General features: G+C 41.6%; 1 protein-coding gene across 11 annotated transcripts in view; it reads right to left on the bottom strand.

The window, feature by feature from the left end:
* Positions 1–23,460, bottom strand: part of THRB (thyroid hormone receptor beta) — a 176,505-nt gene that overhangs the window by 68,250 nt on the left and 84,795 nt on the right. For 4 of the 11 annotated variants that reach the window (XM_054816303.1, XM_054816302.1, XM_054816300.1 and 1 more), the window contains exon 3: positions 20,014–20,084. The exons of the other annotated variants lie outside the window; for them this stretch is intronic. The gene's annotated coding sequence lies outside the window, so the exon portion shown is untranslated. The remainder of the gene's footprint in view (positions 1–20,013; positions 20,085–23,460) is intronic. 11 annotated transcript variants of the gene reach the window in all.

Raw genomic sequence — 23,460 nt, 5'->3', positions numbered from 1 at the left:
CTGGGCAGGAAGGTGCAGGGGAACATCTGAGGCGGGTGGATCGAGTATCCGGTGTTGCCGTGGTGGTGCCCATGCCAGGCCTGACAGCATCAGCCTCTTCCCGACCTCCTCCTCCTCACGTGCACACCAGCAGAAGGAAACCCTCTCCCACCAACGTGGCGTCATCTCCCCAAATGGTTTCAGCTAAACCGACAGAGGCAATGGCACTTTTTCATTGGCATAGCTCCACATGTATTAGGGGCTTTGCCAGGATAATTTCACTGGCTAGGAGGCGATGATTATTTTTATATGCCTCTACACAACATATGTATGCTGGCAAAATCATCCAAAGTCACTTTGCTGCTTGCCTAGTCCCAAACAAGGAGTTAACGCCTTCGAATTCAATGAGCAGCGGAGTGGGTAATGAAACTGAATTGCCCATATTTCTTCAGAAAAATGCTACATAAAATTATTGTGTTCTTACATTGAAAGCGTTATTTTTGTGACAATAAGGACTAGGTGAAAACAGAAGTCTCCTCCTTTCAAATTGTTTTTTCCAGTGGCACTTTTCTAAAATAACCCTTAGATCTTTTTTCAATCAGTTTCATACAGAGTTTCCCTTGTAAGTATTACCGTCTTTAGATACTGCACAAATTATCCTTAAAAAGGGTATGTAGCGTAGTACCCCCAGTGATAGACAAATCCAAATACCCCCACTCAGAGCATAGACCACTGACGCTGATGAGTGAAGTAACTAAGGCTTAGTTTGACAGCAGACAGATGTGCTGCCTTTGGGTGCCAGCTAGGCTTCTGAAGTTAGCTTCAAATATGAAGTGAGATGCTGGAGGAAAAAGAATTTGTCTCCGAATATCCTCAAAAATAAAAAGGGGGAGTCCTACATCTCTCAACTGGAGACAGACAAGAAGAAAAAGGGGCTTGTTCATTAAGGAGAAGACTTAATAAAATCCAGAGACAAGCTTGCAGAAAGAAATCTGACTGGCTCCCTACCAAGACATCTACAGTGGCTACAAACCCAGAAACTTCAGTAAATATATTACCTCTTACCCCCTACAAGATTTTTTTAATGAAAAAAATGTTCCATTTTCTCAGAGACAGTGACTGAATCTCCACTGAATAGCACCTCCTGCGTTCATAGCACATTTACAGCTGAGCAAAGCACCGTTAAATGCTACAAATGCACAAAGCCGTGTAACACTGGAGAATCCAGGCACTCCTAGGAAAAATCTGGGATTTGGGATGTTAGCCATTGCCAGCATTTTTCTTGTTTGGTTTAGCAGCCCACTAGAATATTTAACAGTACCATACATTCTTTTTTAACGCTCTTTCATACGGAGGGATATTTTATACATAGTGTGTTTTCTAATAGGAACAAGACTTTAAACTGCTAAAGAAAAAGCTCTATTTGTTGGGATTTGTGCATCACTGAAATAGCCAGTAGTTTGCATGCAAAAAATCAAAATGCAAAAATCACATTTACAAGCTAAATAACATAAAATAACCTGCATGCTTTGTTTTGTTTTGTTACTGCACTGTGAGGAATACTTGTGACATGCAGGTAAAATGATTTTTGTTTCTTATTAGAAAATATCGAATTCCCAACAGATTTTTAAATTAATGAAATCAGATGGAAAGAACTTGCACTGATTTCATTTAAAAAAAAACCAAGATGAATATATGGGCAAATGCCCTTCTGTAATTCTTAGCAGCAGTAAGGTTTTTTGATCTAAAACTCAGAATTTATTTGGGACCCAGATACAACATTTGGTAGCTGTACACAAGAATGATCACAAGAGAAGCTCCTTTTTACAATGATCGGCGGTTCCCTGTTTTCAGATGGGTTAGATAAAGATGAGATTCCCAACTGAAATACTCGGACTTTACAAAAGCAAAAAACTGAGAAGCAGTCTGATCCTGAATCACAGCCTGATCCTGTTCCCGTTTAACTCAGAAGAACTTCTACCCACTGCTTATACTCTTTCACAGAAAAGCAGAGATAGCTCAAGGCAGCAGGCAAGGTGGGCAGCAGCCTAGAGCAGAAAGCTGCCTACACCACGCAGGAGAAGATGGAGCGCAGCGCTCATTTGCAATTCCCCAGCCCTCACCGGTACACCGTCTCACAACTCAAACGCACTGACTGAGACCAAGGGCTTCAGCTGAAATTTTACCAGGCTATGAGTACACATTGTTTATAAGTTTCAGCTGCTCTGGAACTGGACAGCTGATTTCTGAAATATTCTTCGTCTTACAAACTATGCATTACCATGTCATTCACCTCCTGAAGAAATTTATGGTTTTGCATATTCACCAAATAAACCCTCACTTGATGCTGCGGAATATTTGCTTCTCTCAGTATTCTTTCACAGCTAATGGATATTTTGTTTTGTTCTGTTCTGATTTTAAATCCATGTAAAACAACTCCAGGCTGATTTCAGTTCTGCACTGCACAGATTTCTCCAAGAAGAGATTGACATTTTTCTTTCTGTGGTTTCAGGGAATATTTAAATATTTTATATAAAAAGAAGAACAGCATCAGCAGGGATACTGTGAGACCCCCCACCGTGGCCAGTGCTACCTACCTAGCAAGGAGGTGCAGAGCCAGAGATCAAATCAGGGAAGATGAGACAGGAATAGGAAAGCCTCAGTGCTGCAAACCTGATTTGTTGTGCATAGGGCATCTCCTCCTGCTTTTGGGAGACAGGGACGGATCTGACTTGCCTGGCTCCAGGAGCAAGCACTGTCAGCCCAAATTCTCTACCTCGGTGTGGCACTTAGCTTCCCCTCCTCTCCAAGGCATCTCTCACCATGGGCAGCTGGAATGGGTCCATGTGTAAGTGCCACAAGGAACCCCAAGAACTGAACTAACCTTCAGGCTCTGAGAAATAGATGTCACAAAGCAAAACCTTCCTGCATTTACCTACAAAGGACTCCTACACTGGGCTTAGCATTTTGATCTCCAAATAAAGTCAACAGTCCCTCCAGTGTGCAGGTGCTCAGCTCCTTGCAGGAACATAGGACAAAGCCCACATTCAGGTTTTTAGTCTTCTTTCATTCCTCCTTCATATACACTCCTAAAGTTTCATCTTTCTGGTCTTCCTTAAGAGTCAGGAAATATAAAGAAATCAGTGGGTGTTTTTAAGCACTTTAGTTGCCAAAGTATGACTTGGATGGTTATAATATGTGATTCAACTCAAATGAGTCTGTGTCCTCACCATTTAAAGATTACCCAAAAAATTACACTTCCTTAGAGCTGTTTGTATCATCAAATCAGAAACTTCAAATGAAAATCTGGTATTTGCAAATTCTTATTCAGAAAGCATAGAAAGTGGCATTAGCCTTCTAAACAATAGCATGTAGAAAGCAATTTCACCAATAAGGGGGAAAACTTAGCAGGAATGCATTGATCAGACGACTTCGGAATTACTATTATTTAATTCAGAGGTTTTATGTGATAATAATTTATTGTTAAAAAATGAGGGGGGCTGTTAAAAAAGTACTGTCAGGCACTTCAACTAAGAAAAAATATCCTTGGATGTTGCCAAGAGAACTGGGAACATTTTTGGAAGGGAGCATATTCTGCTCTGTTTTCCCAAACGGGAATACTTTCCCAAAATAAAGTCAATAGAGGATTTCCCCTTTAGGGCTTCACTCTTTCAACAATGGTCAGTCCACAACCACTTGCATGAATTCTGATTTCCAAATATAAACCTTAGGCTTTCGCATATTTCTGTAGCTGGTTGCAAAGGATTTTCTTTTCAGCGTAATGCTACGTTACTGAGTATGTGCTAACGCTCTCACTCCTTCTCTATATTGTTATTACAAGTCAGTCTGCTGGTAAGGAAATCTGGGTTCGTTAATCTTGCCAATACCCTGCACTATGTCATGCGCTGCTCATTAGGAACCACGGGCAACCAGACTGTCTCAGCTGATCAGTTATAAAAGTTACAGGAGCCTTTCCCATCTCGCTGGTAGTAAAGACATCAAGTCTGCCACTATCACAATTCTCTTCAGAAGAAGAAAAGCAGCAAGTGCCAATTAAAGAAGGTGCCATGGCAGGCTGTACAGCAAACGGCATTCAGAATGAACGCTGGAGTGTGAAGGACAGAAAGCTTGCTTCCTCTTTCCAAGAAACATAGCAGAAAGTTAAACACCGAATAACCTCTCTGAAACACTACGATCTGCATGTATTTTTCCCAATTTGTGTACAGCAATGAAACATCCTTAAGCCTTGCATTAAGAACTTAATTGCAGCTTTAAACAGGCTTTTAACATTTCAACAAGTCTGAAGTTCATTCTTTCAATGCAGGCATCAGCTCCAGTCCGGCAGCGGATTTGCTTTGTCTGTCCACGTGGACACGCTAGCAGGGTGGGTACTGATGTAACTCACGAGCAGGATTTGCAATAAGTGCAGGGTGAAGTAGGGAGGGACAGAAAAGTTTTAAAGGGTCTTTATCTTACAGGGTTTTGTATCAATTCTGATATACTAGAGGTTACCTATCGGGACTACTATAGCATGTCTTGCATGAGACCAAGTGAACACCTCAGCATGTGGGACTAGGAGATTTGCTAGTTGGTTTATGTCTCCTGTAAATCCAGGCCCATTTGTGCTAGCTTCAAACACCACACCTACCCTAAGCAACCTCTTCTTCTATTGCTCATCTCCTCCTTTAATTAGAGTGTTTTTCTCAATACAGAGTTCTCTTACTGTAAATTCAACTCCCAGTGTCCTGCTATACCCACAAGCAATGCTGGCTCTCCCTCTTCTTCACAGCTAACGTTTATGCATTTCATGAGAACTATTACGATGGTCTTCCCAATCACCTTTCTGCAGAACTAAGCAGCTGTGCTTTGCTAAACATTTACTTAGAACTCAAGCTTCCCAAGCCTTTGACATTTCTTGATTCTCTTGTCTAGACTCTCTCCTGTTGCTCATCGTCTCTCCTACAATACAAAACCGGAGCGGGTACTCCGCCTGGGACCTCAGCAGGACAATGTAGTTACGTACTGATTTTTCAGTCATTACTGAAGGCAATCTACACATTAACTATTCCAGATTAGTTCATCTGGAGTAACTCTGCTTTCAGTTTAAATTAAAGTATGTGGAGATGACATTGAAAGAGGAATAAAAGCGTCCATTTATGTAGCTCACCTGGAGCAGCTACTCCGTCTCAAGATTTTAGCTGACATTTTTCCAAATTAATGTTGTCAGTATGTGCACACATGCAAATATATGCATTCCCCCATTTCAGACTTGATGTCTAGATCTGTCCTGCAGAAGATGGTTAAATTTTCAACAGTTCTGCACTTTAGTGACAGCTACCAAAGGAGAAAGTCAGCCAGCATTTCTGAAAATAAGACTTAGCTTTGCAAGACCATCTTTTTCAGCTATCTAGATTTATTTTTAGTACCGTAATTGACTTTTATTATTATTATTATTATTATTATTATTGTAATGGATTAGATGTCATTATTGTTCACCTAAGAATATATTTAAATGAAGTCTTAAATATTATTTTACGGGATTAATCAACACATCACAGAACCAATTTTCACTCACAGTGCAGAAAAGGTCAGTATGCAAATGCAATATGCTAAAAACGGATCCGCTCTGAGTAACGCCCAACGAAGTTAATGAAACTACATCCTGAAGACAAAGTTTAGCTTTTTGTTTTACCTCTGGTATTTTGAATCTTTTCTACAGACCAATGCTTGATTCAAAATGTCAGGGAGAAAAATGAGAAATTAAGTAATGCAGAAATAACATTTTCTTTCATTACACACAATCTATTTATACGGTGGCAATCTTTGCTTTACTTTTTCCATGAAAAAACACACTGATTATCAATCAAAGTTTATTCCGCTTTTCTTCCACTTCAATCTTTTTCTATTTAAATTGGAGTACGTATGTAAATTGTAAAATTACTTATTTCTATATACATTACATGAACATTAGAACAACATTAGCATAACCTATCTTTTTTGTATCAGGGAAGCAATAATATTCTTTTAAGCTATTTGAATGCAATTGCATAATTCTGAAAAGCAGTCTGGTCAGTATGATCTCAAGCCTTTTGTAGGTGACAGAATTTTGCTAATGTTTTTGTTAGAAATTGGAAACTTTTAACATCATGTAAAACCATAAGCAAAATGATCCAAAGACCAAGGACTTCATGAATGCACGATTAGAATAGTTTTCTTCCATTAAATATCTGAAATCTTCAGATGGAGGGGGAGGGAAAAGTGGAAATCATTAAGTGCAGTATACGTACCACACAATGTGCAAATTTGTAACTAAGGGAACAACTGAAAAATACACGAAATATGTAACAGTTACCGTACCTGCAAAGTACCTATGGCAAACTGGTTAATTTTACGTATTTATGGACATGATACTGGTGCTTAATACCTACAGGCACAAGTTTTGCTGGGTAAAATTGCTCAGGAATAAATACGGGATTTGATAGGTGTAAGCGTTGTATGCACATACATCTGAATCCACCCATTCAAAAAATCTCTTGAGACTATCACATCCCGGAATAAAACACAATGGAAGACAGGCACGTTACAGCAAGTATACATAACTTTCCCCAGAACTATCCTTATTTATTAAGGAGGGCTTCTGTTTGGCATAAAGCTACTCACTCACATTTGTAATTCTTCCCAGCATGGGATTTCATACAGATAGGGCTTTACTCATTTTATTTTTCAGATATGCTTTTCATAATTTTTCCTTCTTAATTACCAGTAAGATTAACTGCTAGATCTTTCCATCAAAGTGTTACAATATTGATAGGCATTAATATTGGAAAAATAGAAAGGAATAAAATCCACAGTCTATCTTCATTTGTTCTTCAGTATTACAGGTGTTCTAGATCATGTCAGAAAAAGATGCATCTAAGGATGGAAAATATTGTGCTGTTATATGTGCTTTAACACAACAGACATGAAAATCTCACAGGTTAGAACAAAGATCACATCACTTGGATGCAGTCTTATGTAGAGTGAAACACGGAGAATACGGCATTTTTCTCTGACCCCTTCCAAAAAATTCCCAGTGTTTGTTTTTGACATCTGATGGGCATTCAGCTGTTATCTTTATAAAAGCATCTATTAAACACTAGCACTTTTTCCTAAGTGGTCGCAAGTCCACTATGACTGCAATTCTTCTCCTTTTAAATATATTAACATTTACAGTCTCTGAATTTCCTCTGCCATCTTACTACTCAGTCGCACTCAATACTGTCAGATCCTTCTACAACTCTTCTTAGTTGACTCTAGCACTGTCAGCAGGCTTTATTACTTCAATATAACCCCCCCCCCCTTTTCCATATGTTGAACCACCCAGACGCTTGGACTGATGCCTACGTGACTCCATTGGTGACTTCCCTCCATTGTAAAACTTGACCATTTATTCCCCGTTGTTTCCTAACTTTTAACCTGCTATTAACCCACGATAGGAGTTTCCCTTTTATTGCACGGCAGCTTTAATTCTTTATGAGCCTTCAGGAAAGAACCTTATTGAAAACTTTTGGAAATCCAAGGTGATTATAACTGGATCACATTTTTCCCCCAAATCATTGCCTCCCTTGGAGAATCTGGATAGACTTGTGAATTTTGACCTCTCCCTGTTAAGCCATGCTGTTTAGCCTGCACGATGAACATCACAACCCTAAATTATAATTGACTCCCTGTTCCCATTCATTCCATGCTGCAGCACTAAACTGTAACTCATCATCCCAATCAGCTCTTTACGCATACGTGACAGAGTTCGGCTGTCAGAAAATGAACGGTTATGAATTATGGAAAAAAAATTTTTTACAAGATTGTTATTTCCCATATCCATTTCTTCTTTCCTTCTTTCTCCAATGCAATAAAAATTAATGGAGGTGTGGGAGACAGGAGAAAGCTCTCAAAATAGTGAAGGAAGCTTTCTTAGAGTGCACAGCAAAGGAAACCAACAAGCCTAATACCAATGGAGTAGCCCAAAATGAAGGTTTCCAAGCTTACAGGTGACTTCAAAGCTTCAGGGGACAGAGGAGAAAGACATTTCCAATGCAATTCCCTAAGGAAATTAGTTTTATCGACGCAGCTGTGCACCACTCCACCATCATCTCCCCTCCCTCTGCCCTGTACCTTCTGCCTGTCAGATGGCTTTAACACAGCTCAACAGGGACACCAAAGTCTGAAAAACCTGCAGGTTCTGGCAAGCAGCATGGCAAGGTGGGAGCTGGACGCGGGGGAAGAGAGGCCAGCGGGGCCTCCTGCAAGTGGGATGCTGGGAGGAGCGCAGCACTCATCGGTTGTGGCCAGCCCCGGGCCAGGCTCCCAGAGGAGGAGGAGGAGGAAGAAGAGGAGGAGGAGGAGGAGGAAGATGGCACCACAGCAGCACCCAGCCTGGGGTGACCTGCAGCACAGCTGGGAGGAAATGGGGTGGTTTTCATAGAATCATGGAATCATAGAATGGTTTGGGTTGGAAGGGACCTCAAAAGATCATCTAGTTCCAACCCCCCTGCCATGGGCAGGGACACCCTCCACTAGACCAGGTTGCCCAAAGCCTCATCCAACCTGGCCTTGAACACTTCCAGGGAGGGGGCACTCACAACCTCTCTGGGCAACCTGTGCCAGTGCCTCACCACCCTCACAGTAAAGAATTTCTTTCTAACATCTAATCTAAATCGACCTTCCTTCAGCTTAACCCCATTACCCCTTGTCCTGTCACTACACTCCCTGATAAACAGTCCCTCACCATCTTTCCTGTAGGCCCCTTCAGGTACTGGTAAGCCGCAATTAGATCTCCCCGGAGCCGCCTTTTCTCCAGGCTGAACAACCCCAACTCTCTCAGCCTGTCCTCATAGCAGAGGTGCCTCCATCCATAGAGCAAAACCATTGAGCATAGGTCCTCTCCACATCTGACAACCCCCCTTCCTGCTGATGTTGTATTTGTTGCTGATGTCTTGTTATTCACAGTTTCAAGAAAACATGGTTTGGGGAACCGAGGTCACGCACCCTGGACCTGCAGCCTCTCAGAGAAGCTGGAACGTAGGTGCGGGCTGGGGACCCCGGGATATCCAGGCAGAGCCGAGGGGTGCAGAGCTGAGGGGTGCAGGACCAAGGGGTCCCGGCAGCTGGGGAGCATGACCTACCCGCTGGCTTAGGCAATGCCAGGCACCTCACCACGGAGCAGTCTGCCGGGATTAAAACAGGGTCACCGGGGACCTGTCCCCTGGGTCTAGCACAGGCTTACCTCACCCAAGAGGTTTTGAATGGAACTTTTCATTCAGGAAATTATAATTTCCCATTTAAAATTTCATCGTGACACTCTGTTAACAGAGCTCTTAATGTATTTCACTTCATGCTCCCGCATAGCAATAAAGCAATATTGCCACAGTGCATCTGACGCTGGAGCGGTAGGTATAGGCTGATGATTTAATATCGCACTTTTACTGTCATGTCTAAAGAATTTTGGCTGGCTGGTAAAGCGGATAGCAGACAAAGGGCAAAGTACAGTTATTCATACCCTGTTTTATGGTTTGGTTTTTCTCATGTTATGACATGAGATGCAAGAAACACAGCACAAAGGTTTCTATCTGCTAGAACAGAGGAATGCAGGATTCCTAACACAGAAGAAAAATCCATGGTGATGTTCCTGTAACTATTACAGTGCTTGTCTTTTCAGATACTTATAACTATTCAAATATATTCAGAGACACAGATATATGTATAAGCATACAGAGAAAAGCAGAAAAAGCTTATGTCTTATTCTAGATAACAATTGCAACATACTGAAAATGGTTCACTTGCAACACGCTATATGCAACTAGAAAGTCCTTTTAAAAGCGACCGTATTGTTACAGATTCATGTTCATCCAAAGAAGTTATAAACAAATTAACTAGTGCTTACTAGAAGGGGTATTTTTTCCTGGCTTTATGATTATAATTTTACAAAATAATTCTTATGGATCAATCTTGGTAAAAATACTTGAAAGCAGGAATATAAAAGCCATAGCCACCTTTCCTAAAGGTGTTTTCCAAGCAAAATCCAGGTTCTGGTACCCTGGATTCTAATGCTGGCAGCCAGTTACAGTCTGAACAAGATCCCAAATCGGAAAAAATAACAAGCTCTAAGAATATTCAGGTCTAGAAATGTATGTTCCACGAGAACTTTTACTCTAAAGTAACCTTCTTCAATTGTACACATATTTTAAAAGACAGTGAAGGCAGGGTATGAGCAAATCAAACTGCAAAATTGGAAGTGGGAGGGAGGGAAAAGCTTCCACAAATTAAACTATTATACACTACAGAATTTTGCATAGACCCAGAAATAGGTAGGTCAGAAAACAAAAACACATGAGAGAGTTGAAAAGTGAAACAACGTAGGTTTTAAGAGCCAAGATTAATCATCTTTCTTTCCTTTGAAAAAGAACATTCCAAAAAAGCATCACCAAAATGCAAGTAAGATGCCACAATAAAAAGATGTATTATGTACCAACAAATACTTAATGTTTGAAGAGACATCACAAAAGCTGCATCACAGCCTTGAAATAGGTATCTAACCCCGCAGACAATCCTTAGGTTAACTGGGTACAAAGAAAAGCGGTTTATATGTCACTTTCTCTATGTTCAGCTGACAAAAATAGGCATTTGTCTTAATTTTTTTTTTCCCCACTGCTGGTAACAAATCCAGAAGACTTGTTTTTGCTCTTTTTGTACAGCAGTGCATATCTTTGCTATGTTAACCTGAAAGAATTTTTCATCCTGTATCTTTGAGCTGCACACATAAATACCAGAGCGGCAAAATATAGATAAAAACAAACCTGGTTTAGAAACAGAATTTCTGCCATGACATATCACAAGCAGATAGTTAACTTTTTACTTTCCAAATCACAAAATATTAAATACTGAAACATTCTTTGAAATGTTAACATTTAATTCTTTAACAGCATCCTCAGAGACTTCACAACTCTCACCTAATTTGAGGGTAATAGGTTATATCAACTTTTATTGCTGCACTGGACATAATTCTTTTTTTGTGTGCTTTTATGTTATGCCAAAGTTGCCTAAGTGCCTATGAATGTTTAGTGGTTGGGGTTTGTTTTTTTTCTTTTTTCCTTAAGAATGTGTATACATTTAAATGAGCGCTTTTGCTTTCTGCTTTGGTTTCCAACAAGCAGCATTTCTGACTGTGCAGCATCGCGCTATTGTTCCTGCCCGTACCCACCGCATCTGCTCCGCAGAACTTCCCAGGTTTCCCCCCCCCCCCCCATAAATCCCGTTGTGTTTTGTATGCGAACCTTACACAGAACTGAAAAGAATTTAATGAAATGTCCTCGACAGCCCATCACAGAGCCCTGCTCCACGCGTGAGAAGGTGGCAGTGATCTGACCCCGGCTGGGCTCTGTGTTTGCCTCTCCCTGCCTTGTTCTGGCGGAGGAGAGCCTACCAGAAAACTACTGGCTTCCCTCTTTCAAAAAGCTCTCTAAATGCCACATCTTGAAAAGCACGAAGAGGAAACATACGTTTAGATATCGATCCGCTGGCTGCAGCAGAGCCTGCAAAGCAGCAACGGAGAAGAAGGAAAGAGAGGACTCACCAAGATACATCCTGACGTAGGGAGAACAGTTTTGGTAGCAACCCTCAACAGTCTGGAAGTTAATACTCTGCTTCTCTCCTCTTTTCCTTTCTCAGTTCCCCCCACTCCTAATTTCCCCATTTAAGGGAGAAAATAACAAGGCAGAAGATGCCAAGAGACTTTCATGACATAAACAATAAGGCCTTCCTGTGCCAACATTTCCTTTAAAAACACTTGCCAATAAAGCTCCTGGAGGCCAGCAAGAGAAAGAAATGCCGAAACAGCCGTGACATGAACTTGGCATATTTTCTGACTCGCTCACTTCCCTTGAGACAATTCCTCCAAGAGAATGCTGAAGGATAATGGGAAAAGAAAATTTCTTCCAGTGAGAAGGACTTCAGCTGACCGTGCTATACAAGAAAACTGCCAATTAACTTTATTTCTGTTTACCTAGAGACTCGCTCACGCAGCCACCTCCGCTGGCATGTTTCCTGACTCACACACTCATGTTTGCACATTCATCTCGTAATCCTGATGTCTGAATAATGCAAGGAGACTTTTTTTTTTTAAATAAAATACTGAGAATCCCCAACTCCAAATAATTTCTGAACAGCAGAGAGAATGATCAATAATTGAAAAAGGGTGGCCAACACTTGGCTGCTTCATATATTAAATCGTATTAAATCCAAATTTCCTTTTTCCTCCTCCCTGCTATTTATACTTCTTTAGTACTACTATAATTTTTTAGTGTCAGACACACTAGTCTATAAAACATTGAGGATATTCACATATCTTGTATATCTGCAACAAAAGATTGTCAAGATTATTTTGTCTTGTCAATCCATCTCATTCTGAGTAATACCATGTTTTCAAAACTAAATGGCATGTTAAGAATAAGAAATTAAAATCTCTTTGGAAATCAGCATCACGCATGCACCAACACGCGTTCACTCCCTCCCTCCCGGGGTACGACCGTCCCGACTGAAGTCCCTCGCGGGCAGAACACGGGAGTTTCAGCTGTCTCCTCTCATCCGTGCCTTCATCTTCACCTCCGGCGCGGGGGGACCCTCCCGGGAGGCTCGGGCCCAGCTCCCGAGGGAGGGGACGGGCAGGAAGCAGCCCAGCGCCCCGCTGATGGCAGGGGGCAACACGGCTGCTCCTCCACCGCAGGGCCACGGCAGCTCCGGCCCATCCAAGGGCAGGGGCAGGCAGGCGAAATGGGGATTCGGCCAGGCTTTGCTCCAGGGCTGCCACCCTGCTGCACTCCCCTCTAACACCAGACCAGGCAGGAAACCCCCACCTTGTTCAAAGACGGACCAAGCAGAAATTTTTGTCGCTTTGGGGGGGCTGTTTGATTACCGGTCTCAATCTTGCAATGCGGAGGCGCCACCTCTTCCTTCCACACGCACCCAGTTCAGGGGACCGTGCAAAGATCCGTCCATCCCTCTACGCGAACCTTGCACCCTGTCACTGAGTCAGCTCATGCTCGCTCTCCGTTTCTAAGAAGGCAGCGAGCACTGCCAAGTGCTCCTCACTCAGCTAAGGGTTGTTATTGTTGCTGCGTTTTCTTTGGTTTTGCATTCAACTTCTTAGATTAGCATCAGGGTATCACATATCAAAATAACCACTAGTGAGGATTTGCTGGCCTGCTCAGAAGTGAGGGTTCACCATACCTACAGCTGCATAATTTTACTGTAATGTAGTCTGATATCATATACCCCTGGTTTCGACTTTCTAACAACTTGCTGCTTTAGCGCTTGGGCTTATGTCACACTCAGCAAGTCTCCTCCATCCCCTCTAAGAGCCTGCCTACCCCTGAAGACCCTCAGCAATCATATCTAAGCCAGTGCCACCAGACTGCACAATTTTGGGGGTTTTGTGGATTTTTTTTGTTGTTGTTGTTTTTTTGGCATTGCCAGCGAGTATGGCTCGCAGTACTGCAGTACGCTGAAATGTATATGATCTACATTAGGAGTTATCTCCCAGCTCACCTTTACTCCATCGTGACTGCTGGGCACCTTGTCAAGACACACACTCACATACAGTGCAAGCTTCTTTTTTTTCTTAACCATCTTTTTCTGCCCACTCGCAAAGCTAACACTGGCTTGTTTTTAGGTTTGTTTTCATCAAAACCTGAGAAAAGATGTGGTTTTTTGTAACACCACCAGGGCAAGCCATCTGTGGTTGGCTGGCAAACTCTGAAATTTAGGGCTGGGGCAGAAATATTTAGGAGTCAAAAAAAGCTGACTTGCTCAAGAAATTAAAGCCTTTCTGACAATCTTCCAGAGAGCCCCTGAGGAAAAGGGAGGGAACCAGAGAGACTCAAGGAAAATGGATGGGAGCCCAGCATGGAGATTCACGCCAGAACAGTTCCTGGCCAAAAGGAAGGTTGGCAAGTAGACAAATACAGGCTTTCATAGGCAGCATTGTAAACAAGACATTAAAAATATTAATCCATTTAGATTTCAAGCACCAAGATGAGATTTACTTAAGAAGCAGAATTATGCTGGTAATGGCTCCTCAAACATTTCAGCTGAATGTCAAAACTTTTGCTCATCTGTATCAAGTGAAAATACAAGGAGCTGTTGATGCTACAATAGTCAAACATTCAATCGTATGGCAGGGCTGGAAAAACACAGAGGAAGGCAAAGGAATGCTTGAGCCTTGGGCAGAAACTCAAGTCCTCACAAGGAAACTGCATTCACAAATTATTTTTACCTTTATTTCTACACCAAAATAATAAATTGAAGAGGCAAAAGCATTTCTTATAACATAGCTTCCTTTCAGAAATCTTTCCAAATAAAACATAAATTAATTACCTCTACCAAAATAGTTTATTTTCAAATAGAAACAGTAATCTAGAACAGAATGTCTTTTCGTGTGAAAGAAAGGTTAAGTAAACTTTGAACACCTAGGACTATTAAAAAAGTTTCTTCTCTCCTACAGGAATTAGCATGTCTCCCCCCCTTTCCCTTAGAAAATACACACTTACTCTAAATAATTGAATATTTTATTTTTTTAAAATGCATCGGAAAAGTCATCTCTTCCCAAAGCAAATAGGCATTCAGGACAATCCTGAATCCATGCTGGCCACCAAGTATGGAAAGCCTGAAACACAAAAGAGCAATATGTTTTTTTGGTGCACGTGGTAAAGAGTCAGGTCACCTCAAGCCTGACATGGCCAGGAGAGTCATGAGTCTTGTTCTGCATGCTAGTGAGTAGGGTTCACAAGCTGGCCTACTGAAGGTCAAGCATATCAGGGGATGCCCACAGGGAAAAAAACAAGTGCCTTAATGAGAAACGCATGGGCTGCAGTCACTATATGAGATTCAGGAACTGAGAGAGTCAGCAATCAGAAGATTCCTGTATCGGGTTAAAGGAAAGACCAGTATTTCTTGAGTCAACCAGGTTGTCCCTCACAAAAGTGCATGTGCACAGCCTGTGCTCAAGAGAGGTCTTTTTCTCCTCTCAGTAGCACCAACAATAATTGTAAAATGCCACGAGCAGAAGCACTGAGATATCGCTATTCAAAGCACTAAAAACATTCTAAAGAAAAGGCTAACATTCTCTATTATCTTTGGTCACTTAAAAAAGCATTAACTTAGTAAAAAAGATAGAACAGCATCCCATCTTTTGCAACCTAGGATATACTACACACCCCTCAGAATTATATTTCTTATCAGGTTCCTTTAAAAAAGAACAAATTGAAAAGATTAAAAAAAAAAAAAACCCACCCTAACACTAAGCTCTTTTCCTTGCTTATTATATGCAGCCACTCACAAACTTATCTTAAGCTTCCCACAGTATCTGAAATGGAAGATCTGAGCAAAGGAGAACCTCAAAACACAAAGTTAAAGAAGGAATAACTTGTTTCTGGTTAGAAGTGAAAAAAACTAGAGTAAAGTTTAAAGAATCTGAAATTTTATAACAGTTTAAACATTTAAATGCAAATGAAAGTAGCAACACATGAATTATAGAAAATCTGTATCACTCCTGATCTTATGAAGCATACTATGAAATTTGCTTTCTGCACTTTCAATGTAACCAGAATGAAATACTGGCATCTCAGATATTTTGAGATGATACACAAGCAGCGCATTTAATAGCATTAATTTTAATAAGTTAGCATTCTATCTCAGATGCATCTGTTTCAAAATGTCCTAGCTGAAGGTGTTTTTATGAAAGTTATTTGCCCATTACATACCACAACCAGCACAACTTCACAGTCCAGGGAGGCATTTTCATCACACGAAAGGAGAAGCCATTAGCGAAACGCTGCTTGGCAAACAGTAGCTCACACACTGAAGCTGCAATATTATCCCAGTCTTCCTACATATTAAGCATAGGACTACGTTCAAAGTAAACATGTGGTCATAATTAAATAATAATTATGACTAATATTTGTGTAACACCATTCATCCAAATAGTTTAAAGCATTAGGTAAATCTGTAAACAATGGGTCTAATCCTGCACCCTTTACTCACATAATACCATGCAGTTCAAATGGACTACGTAGATCTTGTCTACACACAGACTTAATTGTTCTCAATTAACTCCATGTGTCAACACTCATTCCAGTGTGTCTTGTTCCTGTTTAGCTTAATTCTCTCACTGCTTACTACAGGTGAATGTACTGCTTCTACACTCTCACTGATTTAAGATCTCTCTTAAGGACACTTTCCTACACGGATCCCACAGGGATTTTCAAATCTCGACGCAGTCTCACTTCTCCTACACGCTTCTAATAATTGAATTCTTTTACAGATGAGGAAGTTCACTTGTTAGTATGCTTAAGGGACTGACCGTCACATACTGACTTGCATCTGTAAACCTGGGATGTACAATTTCTATTCTCATACCTCAATCACACAAATAGCCTTCTTCATCCATCACGCTCCAGAGTAAAACCACAGGAAATGGTAAGAACAGGGGAAAATTCTACAGTTTCTAAAAATAAAATATATTTGGAAGCAGACATGCTCAAACCACTTTTATGCATCTGTGGTACAAACGATGTCTGTTACAGAGAACCGAAGTTACTAAATGAGTTTAAAAAAAAAAATCAGTAAGAACTTGTAGACCTTCCTGACATTTTGATGTCAGTCTGCCTTGACAGTCAAGCAACCAGAGAACAAGGCGAGAGACCAGGAACACCCGAGTCAGATTTCATTTTGGCTCTGCTATGGACAGTTACTTAACTTCTTTGCTTCGGCTGCAGTATCCGTAAGTCAAGCCAAATCATCCCTTCCTCTTACAGATCTTTAGAAATTCATTAAAATCCCTATGGCCCTTTCAAGACAAATACTGTTTACTAGTGCTAGCTATTATTTTTTACCTTCTATCTTAAATTTTGCATAGAAGAAAGTCACTGTCACATCTCACACCACGATTTAGTATATTTTCCTTCCAATTTTAATTTTCCTTTGCAAGATGTATGCTCAATTTTAGCTCTTATACGTATTCCATGTAACTTTGGCATACATCAGAAAGCTTTTTTTTAACAGCAGACAAAAGCACTGCAAAATGTCATCCACTGCTGAATTGTCAGCAAAGTTCACACTAGTGTGGTAGTCAAATAGGATGGGTTTTTTCCCCTTAAAATCTAGTAAGTTTAGGCATTTCTCAGCTTTATTAATTCAGAAAAAAACCCTATAGTAATTGCCTCACCTAAACACAACTTGGTTGAACCTGAAAAGAATCTAATGTCAAAACAGCAATCTCTCAAACTATACAAGAAATCCTGCAAACGTCACTGCAACTGCTTACACACTGCGGAAGGATTTTTCGTGAATTCAGGAGAAGCAGCTGCATGGCTGCTAGCTTGTAAGGACACAGCTCCCCTTGTTCACTGACAACACCTACAGCTACGCACTCTTAATCCCGTGTATAGACAGTGTCTGTGGGCCCTATCTGCGTGAAAACATGGATGTTAATGGTTCAGTCCACAATATGTTAACAGCTTAGTTTTAATATGCAATGAAAAGGACATGTTTAATATTAAAGTGCATTGCCTTCGCATGTGAGAGTGGGGATGGAGAGGTTTGCTTCTCTCATTGGTTGTACAGGCAGCATCTGTCAGCAGCAGGAACGGGCAGTGGGTAGGGGAGCTCTCTCGTCCCGTCCAGCTGAAAAAGCAGCAGAGGTGCTATGCTGTCTCCTGCCAGGACACCCAGAGCAGCGCTCCTGTTCAACAGCACCTCCTCGCTTATTTTCGCGGTGCCTCAGACAGGACTGCAGCTGTAGAAGCCGAGCAGTCTCTCTCCCTTCCCATGGACCAGATCTTGACAGCGCTGCAGAGCCCATGGCTAAGCTTTGAGCCAAGGCAGAGAAACCAACAGCAGCTCCATTCCAAACAAGGCCGTAGCCTCCTCTGCTCCTTATCTGTGCCCTTGTTTTGGGGTCAGGCCCGAAACAGCCCACAACCCCGCTGGCAAGAGCACCTCTGGCACTGCTCCACATCCCCACTTACGGCAGGGACGGGCAGCGTGCAGCCCAAACAGGGAGGGGATCCTGGGGGAGGGGGGAATGGGTGCCACGCTGCCGGGCACCGCAGAGCCGCCTATAAATACAGAGACTGTCAACACTACCTCTTAGCAAATCCATAATCCTGGAAAATTTGTTCACAGTAAGCTGTAAGTCAAGCCACACAGGATACAATTCACTGATGCACCCCTTAGCACAGCACTGGAACAATTCATGCAAGGCTTTGACAGGGTCCTCTCCTGGCACCGAGTTTCAGCCAGACGGGGTGAGAAACTGCCCAAAGTGAAAATGAACAGTACATTAAATGAAAGTACACAGGACAAACAGGCTTGATTGTTTGGATTTCCAGAGCTGCTTATGAGTAAAAAGCAATTATCAGATTTGACACAATGGCAGGCTAGTCCACGCTTTCAATTCACTAGCAGTGGTAACTGGCATTTGCTTGGAAAGCTTTTATTTTTAATGCTAGAAATGCAGAATCGAATCTGCCTGAGATACAAGGGATGTTAGTCAAAATAGCCAAAATATTAGATGACATTATGGTAGGTTAATAAACTGCAATAGCTCAGAAGTGTTCCTGATAGGAAAAGGAGCGGCTCCAAAGGACAATAAGCATTTCAGGCATCTTCACTAAATGCCCCTGAGTCAGAGTTGGCTTTAAGTGCATTTAGAGAAGATACGAAAAAAATGTACAGGGGCAGAAAGCAAGTCAGAACTTTTTTCTGAATCTAATTAGAACAAAAGAAAGTATAAACTATTTTTTATTTAATTTTAAAACAGTCACTTCTTATTGCTATAACTGCATCTCACTATCACTCCCATAATTTATTTATCACATCATTCACTTATAAACACACTCTGGTACTATCTGAGCTTATCATACCACTGATTTTAAAATTTCATATGCTATTTTGGAGCTTTTGCATCCCTGAAGATGTAGTACTCCAAATCTCTGCGAGCACAACGGATTCTGCACATCCCCACGGTACATCTTTCTGACGTGGAAGTAAATCCAGTGCACAGTAAATATGCAACTAATATCAAAACACTTCCTCAGACCTCACCAAAGTGTTGGTTGCAGTTAACGCTGAATAATGAACAGGCAGAAACCACTCTGATTGCTGCGATGACACTTCTGAGTGTAAAACACAGGCCAGATTCTGATGAGATCGTTCTGTTGGTGTAATTTCACTGGCTTTAATAGATTTTTCTCTAGGCTGAAATCATGCTGTGATAGAGACCAAGACTAGGTGAGAGTTCAGTGCAATTGTCCACGCACAACCTCAGGTATCCCGCCTGGCATCCACCAGCTGCTCCAGACCCCATGTGAGTCTGGGTAGGTTACGTGTAGCATCAGCCAAGCTAGATGCCAACCTTTGGTCACCCCTCCATGAACTGCTTGCTGTTTCTAAAACGTCTGAAACCCAGACAATTGTTTCCCTCCAATTTCTGGTGGGCTGGGTGTTTGGACCACTGAGGATCCTGGACATATTTCTCCTCCAGGTTCTGGAGCACCACAAGGAGAAGATGACTACAGACATTTCCACAGATCTCACATCTGAGCTGAGCATACCTAATATTCTTCTCAAAGGAAGGTTTGAGACCTTCCCTCTCCTGGGGTGCACACATGCAGCAATCAAGAAAAAATCCACCAGCATCCTCAGGCAATTTCTACTTCATCAGGATGTAGCAGAGGCCATTTGCCATATAGAAATGGTAATTCTTTGCTACTTGTCTTTGAAGTGCTGCATACTATGACACCTCAGACCTTCAAACTGAAAACTTTTACGAAGGATAATCTGATCAGCCTCTTTCTCCTCGGATGGGTATATTTTCACTTGAAGCCAACAATAAACTTTCCTTCCATTGAGATTTCTTTTTAACAAAACAACTATGTATTCTAAAAAGGAAACCTGAAAATTAAGCTGAACTTTAAAATAAAATATAAAATGTGATGTTCCTACCTTATACCTGTATCACCTTGTAATAAATGTAATGCAGCTGTGGGAAGGCATTTTCAGAAGGGAGTAAAGACCTAGGAAACAAAATGCTTTTAGTAGAATCCTGAATGGTTTCATTGAGTATTTTTAGCCTGGCCTCTTGAGATGCTCTGCAAACATTTGCAAAATGCCAAAACAGAGCCAGGGTTATGTCACTATCTTTGGTACAAATAATTTGTTAGGAACTATGTTGTTCTGGCACAGGGATATATCAAAAGAGGATGCGTGAACTGGCTTGTTTTCTTTTGGATTAATGTTGTTTGTCAACTGAAGGCTGTCTTTATGAGGAAAGAGCGAGGTGCCAAGAAGTACATTTCACCATGCCAAAATTAAAGGGAGGAGTTCAGAAGCAGTCTTTTATTACCTAATTAGTTTTATCAAATGACACAGATCAACTAACAGGAGATAACTAATAGGAAAAAGGGGTCTAATGAAAAAGTTAGTTATCAGCTGGATGCTCTCCAGAAAACAATTATCTCTCTAGGTAAACAAGTACTACTGTTGGGAGGTCAGACACAAAGCGCAAGGAATGGAGGTCTTCTCAGGATACCAGCCCTCAGTGGAGTTGAAAAGGAACAAACAAAAGTAGTGGGATAAACTACACTGAGAAGAGATGACTTGTTATAAAAGGAGCTAGTATCTTTAGATAAAATTATTCCTATCTGGCCTATAGATAGCCCACCGGTTGGTTTTCTTTTTGAAACACAAATCAAGTACAGCTTGCCAGATTAATATCTCTATTCAAAATGAAAATTGGGACTACAATAAGAGCAGCCACATTCACCTGCTCAAGAACAAATTACCAGAATAATTTTTTTACGGCTAGCAGGGAAAATGGCAGGTCACAGATCTTATTTTATCTTGATTGCCCTCCTAAGACTGGAAAGGATGATGACAGAATTAAATATGGAATTTTAGATAATATTCTGCTTTATCCTGAATAACCGAATGTAGTATCTGGAAGGTATTTAACATGTGCTTAGGTTTCCTTTTCATTATTTTCCCAACTGCATGACCTAAACTAGTCGGACAATTCAGACTCATGTGGCTCACATTCAGATTACATCAATCTTTAATTCCTAATTTGAACAATACTTTCATGTTTCCCATTATTATTTGCTTATCTAGTATATACCTAAAACATGCAAAACTTGTCTGGTTATTTTAGCTGGTAAAATGACACCAGACACACATAACAGCACAAAGACATTTAAGAGGTCTTGCTGGAAAAAAAAAAAAAATCCAGAAATGAGGATTTAATTGACTAAAGACTTGTGCCCCTGAGCAGCCTGAAGAGAAGCAACATCGATTTTTACAAACTTTGTTTAAGTATTCTAAGTGATGTAACAGAAGAGTTTTATTATGCTTTCCTTTCCATTCATCCTCCCCCCTCCTCCATCATCAGTTAATTTGAAAACAGATGGGGCAAAGAATTTATGGAAAAACGCTCTATCTCTTAAGGTCATCAGTTCTACCTTTACTGCAGAACTGTTAGGACAGGGAAGTTTCATATATATTACAATAAACTATAGCAAGGACTGCTAGATGCAGAACTATTAAAGGAATCTAGAAATCAGCCACTCTAAATGAAAATACCAACTGCTGCCACCCCAGAACCATGCTAAGAGCAGGCACAAGGTGGTTATGAGGCCCTGGCACGTCCTGAGCAGGGGTGGTAGCACTGCCGGGAAAGAGCGATCCATTTGGTTCCTGTTAGCATGCCTTTCCCTGCACGGAAAGGCTGAGATAGGGACAAAGTCCTAGTTCAGATAAGGCATCTCAATGACCCTGCATCCAGCTGAGAGCACCTGCAGGGTCAGAGGCTTCAGCCTAGACTTAAATTGCAGATCCAGACTGTCATCACCCTTTTCACAGGAGTGCTGATGTTCCGATCAGCCTGCGTGTGGAACAGGTTATCACCAGTCCTCTGTGTCTGATGGACTAAGTCTGATGGACTTAGAAAACTCAGCGTGGATTTGGGGGACTCTATAGTAAGACAGTCCAGCAAAAATGAAAGAAAAACAGAGCAGTATGGGAATGCAAATGACTGAGTTCACACGGGCACAAATAGAAAGCAGGTCTAGTTGAGGAATGAAATAACCAGAGGATGAACTTATTCCATCAGCCGTCCACCTTTAAAGCCCTGTAGAAGAAAAGACAAAGATTCATGATCTTCACAAATCTCCAAGTGACTCTGCAAGGAGCGGGGATTCTCTGCCAAAAATAGTCAGCCTTCACTTTCCTCCAGAGAATCAGTCCTCGGCTGGCAAACATCAACCACTGCGATATCCAGACCTGCACATGGATGAGGTCACTGGCCACGATCAGCACATCAGCATGCGTGGTGCAGATCTCAATGCACCTGAGAGCCAGCTTCTCCCCTAACGTATGATCCTTCGTTCCCACAAAAAGGTACAGTACCACTATACCTGCTCTTCTTCTCTGCCCACCCTGCCACTGCCGCCTCCTTGTTCTTTCTTCCATCATTTCCCCTTACACTAGGATTGACTGCAAGGCATGGTGCCTGGGGAAAACTGATCCTGGGCTCTGCCCACCTTGAAAAGACTAGCAGTGGAGAAAAAACTTGGCCAAACCAGGATCATATGCCAGGACAGTCAGCAAAACCAGAAAATTTACCACCACTCTTGCTGTGACTACCTGAAGATTCAGTGAACCACCTTCCCTCTCCCAAAAGGACTTGTCCGAACAACAAATTACCATTTTAACTGTTGATCCTTTCTCTTACAAAGCGTTTCTAGCAGGCTTTGAATGTATGTGCTGTGCACAGACACTGAATTTCCAAATGCTTTGCTTACTTTTTTTCTTTTAACCTTTCCCTTCTGTGCGCCCTAAGCAACAAGTATCTACTACGTCTACCCAAGAACTAAGTAGCAGAGGTTCCTGGACTCAGAATTCCAAATGAAACTGTTTAATGCTGGGCAATGATTTTCTGGGCTCAGTTAGGCCACCCAAATTTATACAGCTCTACCTGTAATATTGTGAGAAGGCTCTTCCCATAAATGGGTATACATCCCAGGGTGCAGCCAGAGACATCTCCTGAGATCATCATTCCTCCACGTTCCTCCACACCTACAGCATTCCGGCAGACAGTTCCTCTGAAAATTATAAGCTTTAAGGCAGTGTTCCCTGCACACCACCTTCCTTCTCCTGATTTCCCTGGGGAGTTTCAGCCTTCCTGCCCCAGCATCCCCAACACCAGACTTGTCCCAGTGGCACAACATGAACCCATCAGAACAAACAAGCTGAAGAAAAGGCGTTCATGCTTACTGCTGCTTTTGCCATAGCACCCTGGCATTTTCAATCTGGTCCTAGGAGTACTAAGGCTAGATGTACCGCATCGCCAACCCGTGGCCACAGCAAATACCGAGACTTCTCCACAAAGATTGAGTT

This window comes from Grus americana, chromosome 2 (genome assembly GCF_028858705.1).
Source record: "Grus americana isolate bGruAme1 chromosome 2, bGruAme1.mat, whole genome shotgun sequence".
In the NCBI taxonomy this organism is placed as follows: Eukaryota; Metazoa; Chordata; class Aves; order Gruiformes; family Gruidae; genus Grus; species Grus americana.
The sequence above is the reverse complement of the archived record's forward strand: the minus strand, read 5'-3'. Positions and strand labels throughout refer to the sequence as shown.